The sequence below is a fragment of the Octopus bimaculoides genome, chromosome 21 (assembly GCF_001194135.2).
Source record: "Octopus bimaculoides isolate UCB-OBI-ISO-001 chromosome 21, ASM119413v2, whole genome shotgun sequence".
NCBI lineage: Eukaryota > Metazoa > Mollusca > Cephalopoda > Octopoda > Octopodidae > Octopus > Octopus bimaculoides.
The window spans coordinates 2386781-2392975 of NC_069001.1; the positions used below are offsets into that span (position 1 = coordinate 2386781).

Genomic DNA, 6195 nt, shown 5'->3' on the forward strand with positions numbered 1-6195 from the left:
ATATATATATATATATATATATATATATATATATATATATATATATATATATATATATATATATATATATACATATACACACACATATACACACACATATATGTATGCATGTATGTAACCAGCAATATTCTAAATAACACCCACATATTTCTTTCACGTGGTTCAGGTAACTGAAGTCAACGACCTCAACATAAACACCTCGGTTCTCTCTCACTCTGTCTCTTTCAGTATCCCCCTCTCTCTCTCTCTCTCTCTCTCTTTGTCTTAACATCCCTCTATCCCTGTCTCTCCAGCCTCTCCCTCCCTCTCTTCCCCCTCTCTCTGTTCTTTTACCTCCTCTCTAACTACCCTAGCTGACTATCCCTCTGGCCCTTTTTCTCTTTTTCTTTCCTAACCCCACCTCTTTCAAAATGTCTATTGGTCTCTTTTATTTCTTATGTGTCTTTCTGTTTGTCTGCCTCTCTCTCTCTCTCACCCCACCTTTCTTTCTGCCCTATCACTCTGTCTCTCCCTCTCTAATCTCTCTCTCTCTCTCCCTCTCTGATCTCTCTCTCTCTCTATCCCTTATTCTCTTTCTTATTTGTCATCTCTTTCTAAATCTCTACATCTCTCTCTTCACCTGTTACGTCTTTCTCACTACCCCTGTCTGTTTTTCTCTCTCCCCGCCTTTCTGTCTCACCCTATCACTTTAATCTCTCTCTAATCTGTCTCCTATATGTCTCTCACTTTCTCTCTGCCATGCATTCTCTATCCACATCTCTCTCTCTCTCTCCCTCTCTCTCTCTCTCTCTCTCTCTCTCTCTCTACCTCTTCCCTGTCTTCTCTGCTCGTTCTCCGAGTCTCTATCCCCATGGCTATTTCTCGGTCCCATCTCTCTCTCTCTCTCTCTACCTTTCATTCTCCAAGTCCATTCTCTCCATTTTTCTCTCTGCCTGTCTCTCTCTAAACGTCTCAATATCTCTCTATACCCTTTTACTCTTCTCTCTGTCACTCTGTGCACCTTTCTCTTTCACCTCTCTCACTGGATTTGTCTACTCTCTTTCTCTCGTTCTCTCTCCGTCTCTGTCTGTCCCTCTCTTTCTGTTTCACTCTATATATAACCTCACTCTCAACCCTTCTATCTCTTTCTATCTCTCTATCTTTTTACTCTGTCCGTCTATAGTCGTAGTAGTAGCAGTAGTAGTAGTAGTAGTAGTAGTAGTAGTAACCGTAATACTTTTGATGTAATGTCTTGAACTGTTTGTGGTCCATTAAAAGAAAGGTGTCTTCTGAAGTGTTGTCAGACGCCCTCGCAGTCTGCTTTCCATTTAGGAAATGCAGCATGATGGACGTGAACCCTTGCATTCTATAAGGCGTTAAGCGATTTAGAAACAGGATGGGGTGAGCAATGATGTTCTCGTAGAAGATACTGGGCATCAATGAGCGATTACTAAGCTGTCTCTATAGACAACACGTACAAACCACTCTACTAACCGTTCTCCCGAGGATCATATCTGGTTCAAGATAAACTCATCAAGCATGATATCACTGTCATCCCCCATATGTCCGAGATGCCCGCAGGGCGACGAAACAGTTCTGCGCGCTTTCGTTTAGTGCCTGGCAATTGTCAACTTATTGAGATTGTTTAGTTTGCGTGACTGATCTTTAGGTGAACTTGTGTTGGGTGGATCTGAATATCAGCCGAGTCCATCACGAAAATTGACCTACAACTTTCCTTTGTTCTCTCTCTCTCTCTCTCTCTCTTAGTTTCTATCTCCCTCCTCCCTCTCTCAATATCTTCCTTTCTCTCTGTCTTTGTCTAAGCATACCCCTGTCTCTGCCTCTCCAGCCTCTCCCTCCTTCAATCTCTCTCTGCCCCTCTCTCTTAGATTCCTATTCCTCTAGCCGTCATTTTCTGTCTCTTTCTAACTCTCCCTCTCCTCATGTATTGTTTTCATTTTCCAATTGTTTATTCTTTGCTCTTCATCGAGTTTCCTAAATGATTTTCAATGCGCCACATTTTCGGTAGACATCGTGTTGTTATTTCTAACATTTTCGGTAGACATCGTGTTCTAATTTCTAACAGCGGTCAGCAAGGATTCACTCTGCTGTTTGATGTACCATCCCAGACTGTTCTTCTCGTTGGCAACATTGATCTTGCATCTTATGAGGCCTCTTCCTCCCTTGTTCCTAGGCATTTACAACCTATTAATATATCGCTTTTTGGGTGCAGTTCCTTGTTAACTGTCATCACTTTCCTGGTTTTTCTATCCATTCCTTCAAACTCGTTCTTTGTCCATCTAACGATGCCTGCTTCGTAAGGCATCAAGGAAACAGCCCATCTGTTCATTCCTCTAATCATCATCATCATGTTACTTTTAGGATGCTGTGAATTATATAGTATCGTAGAACTACTTCCTAGTTCTTCTGTCCAATTCCTGTAGCTCTGTCTTTAGCAAATGAGCAGAACACCTTAACATTAGAATGAATCACGTTTTGACTGTCTCGATGACATTAATTACCTCCAATTAGTTTTCTTTCAAACACCTTCCTAACACTAAACTTGTATTCCTCCTCGGAGACTTTCTCTCTTATTTCTCTTTCTGTTGCCTTATCGTCCTGCAGCATTCCTGTGATGATTGTAAGCTTCATTCTGTCTCCACCATCAAATGGTTTTATCTTGTGCAATCTTTGGGCTAGTGGTTCTCAACTTGGTTCCATGTATGATTTTGTCCTTGGGGGTCCATCTAAGATTTTGTTTTTGGGGGTCCGTATAAGATTTTGTCTTTGGGGGTCCGTATAAGATTTCATTGTTAAAAACTGATGTACAATGGATTGCTTATATTTCTGCAACACACACAATATTTTAATTGTTTTATGCAATTCCTAATAACATTTAATTATAGAGACACAGTAAGATGTTTTTACATACAGTGAATGGCTATGGGGGTCCGGTAGAGAACCAAAAGGGCCCATGGGCAGAGAATGGTTGAGAAGCCATTATTTATATCGTCAAATTTAATCTTTCTACCTCTCTTCATAATTAAAACTGCGCACTTATTCACCCTCAGAACCGCATACAAATATCCTTGCTCTTTCGAAAAGAGAATCTTGGGCTTTTTTCATCTTTGACGAATCGTTTGAGGTCATTCACAAATCACAGATTATCTTTTATGTTTTGCTTGTTTCAATCATTAGACTGCGGCCGTGCTTCGGCACTGTTCTGAAAATTTTAGTCGAATGAATCGACCCCAGCATTTTTGTTTTTTAAAGCCTGATACTTATTTTATCACTCACTTTTGCTTATCGGCTAAGTTACAGGGGTCATAAATACACCAACACCGGTTGTCAAGCAGCGTAGTTGGGGACAAACACAGACTCAAAGAAAACACACACATATGTATGCGATGGGCTTCTTTCAGTTTCCGTCTACCAAATCCACTGACACGGCTTTAATCGGCCCGAAGCTGTAGTAGAAGACACTTGCCCAAGGTGCCACGCAGTGGGACTGAACCCGGAACCTTGTGGTTGGGAATAAAGCTTCTTACCACACAGCCACTATTTTTTCGTCCCCCCTCAAACCAAACACAAACAACAAAAACAAACCTGCTACTTACGTAGTTTCCAACGTTGGGAAAGGCATCCTTGCCTCAACATCCAGTTTCTTTCCGCTTCTTAAATCTACGTCCGCTGAACCTAATCAAGAAGTAAAATCACTTAATTAATCGGTTCCTTACCTAATTACGTCAAACAGTGAACTCTACTTCATCATGGTACCTATTTATATACGAGTGAAAGCAATTCACCGAGGTTAATTGCTCTGTGCGAAAATTTAGAAAAAAGTTGAATTAGAGGAAAATGTTAACATGCTTAATGCAATGAGTAAATTAAAACGCTAATTGGAAAAATTAAAGAAAATATTATGTGATGAGGAAAAGACAATTAGACCATTTAATATTCATTGCATTTAATATGTTAACAGTAACTAAACTGAACTATGAAGATGTTGAGAGTGGAGTGACTTTGTCAAGGACAGAGGGCGTTACGATGACCGATATTTCAGCCAATATTGCGGCAGTTACTGTTAATTCGGTCAGTTACGAATTCTGTACAAGACTGGGAAAGATAAAGAATAAAAATAAATATATTAACAAAAAAAAAACAAAACAAACAAACAAACAACAAAACAAAGAAAAATTGGAGCAGTGTCACCATATGTTCACATAACAATATTATTATTGTCGTTGTTACTGATGTTGTTGTCAGTCATCATCATCATCATCGTCATCATCATCACCACCATCACCATCATCATCATCATCATCATCATCATCATCATCACTATTATTATTATTATTATTATTATTATTATTATTATTATAGTTGTTGTTGTTGTTGTTGTTGGTGGTGGTGGTGGTGGTGCTGCTGCTGCTGTTTCTTTACCTCGGGTGGCGGAGCAGCAGAAACGACAGAGAACCGAAGGAAATGTGTGTCGGTATTTAGTTACGGGTGTTTTGGTTCGTGTTTCAAATCCCGCCTAGCAGACATCAACCGCCGTCAACTTAGTCATTCTGCCGAGGATGATAAATGACATGTGTGTGTGTGTGTGTGTGTGTATAAAAACACATTTACATACATGCACACAGACACATATACGCACATTTACATACCAGTCATGTATTGGTATCGATTTCATCCACGAGCCGACCACCACCACACTCAACACACCTGTGGATAAATATGTGGCCCAATGATCTAGAAAGCAAAATGGATATCGATTAACCATCATCATCATCATCATCATCATCATCATTATTATTATTGTTGTTGTTCTTGTTGTTAGGACAGCGGGCTGGCAGAATCGATAGCACGCCGGACGAAATGCTTAGTGTTATTTCGTCCGTCTTGACGTTCTTAGGTTCAAATTCTGCCAAGGTCGTCATTGCCTTTCATCCTCTCGGCGTCGACAAAATAAGTACGAGTTAAGTACTGGGGCCGATGTTATCTACTCCCAAATTTCAGGCCTTGTGTCTATAGCAGAAAGGATGATTAATATTGTTGTTGTTGTTACTGTTGTTGCAGCTGCTAGTCTTGTTCCTGTTTTTCAATTCAGAACGCACGTGCAATAACAAAGTCTATATATATATATATATATATATATATATATATATATATTTGTGTGTTCATGTATGCGTGTGCATATTCTTATATCTATCTATCTATCTATCTATCTATCTATCTGTGTGTTTGTGTGTATACGTACGTATGTATTTATGTATGTATGTATGTATGTATGTATGTTCGAGTCGAACTGTATGCATCTCAACACAAATTCGCACATACAGGTGGTGCACAAATTCAGTTAATAACAGAGTTTCCTCAGAGAACTACCAAGACATTAATGTCACACTCCTACTCAGTCGTATCTCGAGAGAGACCGGGTTAAGTGTGGGTTTCCGTGATTGAAAGTGTATGTGTGCACACGTACTTTTGCTGTGTTTCGAAAACTGAAGGACTGCCGCAAATAAGTGTGGGAAACGGAGAAGGAAATGCGTTGCATGAATAACCACGAATAACTGACCCTCTTGTATTTTCTTTTACCCAAAGCCAGGAACTTTTCAGCACAAATGGATGGAGAAACATGTCTATACATATATGTATATGTATGTGTGTGTGTGTGTATACATAAATAGATGTAAGCTTGCATGCATACATGCATTTACACACTCTTACAAAGGCAAGCAATCATTCGCACAAACCCACACACGTACACACAGACGCGCGTACGCGCTCACACTCACACACACACACACACACACACACACACATACGCTGCTTCGGTGTCCCAGATGACTAATGGGGGAGTGACAGCTACACCACTCTGGCCAATGTCACCACTGCTTTTTTCAACACAATAACCAACGTTGACACCACCACCACCACCACCAGTGCCGCCATCAACATCACCACCAACACTAGCGCTGTTTCCACCACTTGTGAAACTACTACTACTACCACCACCACCACCAACAACAACAATAACAATAACATTACCACAAACCCTCACCAACAACACCAGCACCACCACTACCACCGCCAGTACCATTCCTACCAGCAAAAATCACTCACGCCACTTCCATTAGCACTACTGCCGCCCCCACTACCACTGCCACGACCACAATCTCTACCACCACCACCGACAAGAAACAACTACAA

The 6195-nt window shown here is 40.5% G+C and overlaps 1 long non-coding RNA gene across 1 annotated transcript in view; it reads right to left on the reverse strand.

The window, feature by feature from the left end:
- LOC128250471 (uncharacterized) overlaps positions 1-6195 on the reverse strand; it is a 46712-nt gene that overhangs the window by 24851 nt on the left and 15666 nt on the right. The window contains exon 2 of the long non-coding RNA XR_008266495.1: positions 3597-3675. This is a non-coding gene — a long non-coding RNA (uncharacterized LOC128250471). The remainder of the gene's footprint in view (positions 1-3596; positions 3676-6195) is intronic.